Genomic DNA, 2116 nt, shown 5'->3' with positions numbered 1-2116 from the left:
TATGTACCTGTAACACCAAAGAATTCCCCCTTTGGTTTTCTGTCGTGTCTGCCAACCTTCTCATAAACACCTGGGTAGAGCCCATGGACAAGCACTGGCTAATACTTGTGGACTCTCTTCTGCATTGTGCTTCCAAGGTTTCTAAATTATCTTACTGGCCTGTATTTGGCCTTTAACAATTCATTAAATTTTCATCTATTTCCTTCTTACCTGCCACATTTTTCCTGTAAAGCAAATGTGTGTTTCAGATGCTTTGTAACCTCAACTCTTAGATGAAGCAAATAAATTATGATTTGGTATATGAAACTATTTTTTGTGGTTAGGTTTGGAGCTTCCTACCTCTGAAGCAGAAACATATGTCCCTGATACTTTTATTGTTTAAGGTGAAAAGCTATTAAAATAAAAACTATTCCAAAACACCTGTCAGTTTCTTAGATTTCTCAATGACTGGGAAGATGAATAATGATGCTAAAATCTCTACTTTAAAGACATTTAAAATCTATTGCATGGAATAGGATAGGATTGTAACAATTAATAACAACAGTTTGCTGAGAACAATTCATTTACAACAGTTTCCTTTAAACTAAGACACTACGTCACCAAGTTGCATTATAATGTTAACCTGAAATTTTGCTTAGAATCAGTCCTATTCCTATATTGCTGAATATTGAAAACTGTAATTCTTGATTATTGAGATTATGATCAATCTTTATCTCAAGATTTTTTCACATGAACAGTACTTGTACTGGAATTCTTCATAACTTTCATTATTTATCAGAATATAAAATTAAGTTTTATTACTTTTTGTGATCATTCTAGTCTCCCCTGAATTTTGCTCTGAAATTCTAGCAAGGTGGCATCATGCTTTCCCATTTCTTGCCCTTTATGAAGGGTATTAAATATGAGACTTATAATATGATGGCCCTAAATAACTCAATGCACTTAACAACAACAACAACAACATCGCTGGTAAATGTGTGTCTGTTTTCTTTACATTAAGTTCATTGTTTGCATTAAGTATTCAATTTCTATGATGTACAAATAGTGCACCTAAAAATAATGCACAAAGATTAGAGAGTTCTTTAAATCAAATAAACATAAATGATACTATTTCATATTATTTAGACTGTGTCTAAAGCCAGATAATTCTTCTTATTGTTGTTAAGTGTCCTCGAGTCGGTTGTGACACAGAATGACCCTTTATAGGTTTTCCGAGGAGCAGCTGGTGAGTTTGAACTGCTGACCTTTGGTTCAAAGTCCAGTGCTGATCTTACAGTGCTAGCCCATTGGTAAGAAATGAATATAACATATTAATATAACAAATTAATACAACAACAAGAAATTTGTATGCCATATCTTCTTGTTAAGTACCATTGAGTTGGTTCTGACCCATAGTGACCCTGTATAGGGTTTTCAAGGAGTAGCTGGTGAACTTGAATCACCTACCTTGTAGTTCAAGCCGACTTTGCAGTCAGGTACATTAACCTACAACATCACACCAAGACTGCAATTTCTTCTTAGGGAGAAATTGTAAGCTAAAAATGACACCTTAAAAACACAAAATTAATTTTCCTTCAGTTCTCAAAGAAATTTGATAGGTGAGCTATATTTTAATGAAAGAAAGCATCCTCAATTGTACATCTTTTTTAAATCTCTTAATCAATAGATTGTAATTCACTGCTTTAAATAAAATATTTTTCAAGTTTAAATGACTCTTTATTGTCTCAAGAATAAAGCCAAATTCTGCATTATGAAATTGTAAAAGGCATCCTAATTACGTCAAAATGGGCATGTACATCTTAATTGCCCACTGCAAAGCCATCTAACTGTAACTGAACTGTTCACATGCATGACTTTTCTTAAAAATAAATTTTCAAGTTAGTCAAAATATTAGCCTAGTAGCTTTTTTTTATCCTTTTGCAGTATCCAAACTTCAATCAGCTTTTATGCGATCTCCTTTCAAAATATTCCTTACTGCTATTTTGATGATATAAGAAATCTGTACCTGGACCAAGAAGCAGTTGTTTGAACAGAGCATGGGAACACTGAATGTTTTAAAATTGGGAAAGGTGTGCGACAAGGTTGTGTTCTTTCACCATACTTATTCAATCTGTAT

This window comes from Chrysochloris asiatica, unplaced genomic scaffold, assembly GCF_000296735.1.
Source record: "Chrysochloris asiatica unplaced genomic scaffold, ChrAsi1.0 scaffold00181, whole genome shotgun sequence".
Taxonomy (NCBI): domain Eukaryota; kingdom Metazoa; phylum Chordata; class Mammalia; order Afrosoricida; family Chrysochloridae; genus Chrysochloris; species Chrysochloris asiatica.
Note: the sequence above shows the minus strand (reverse complement) of the source record.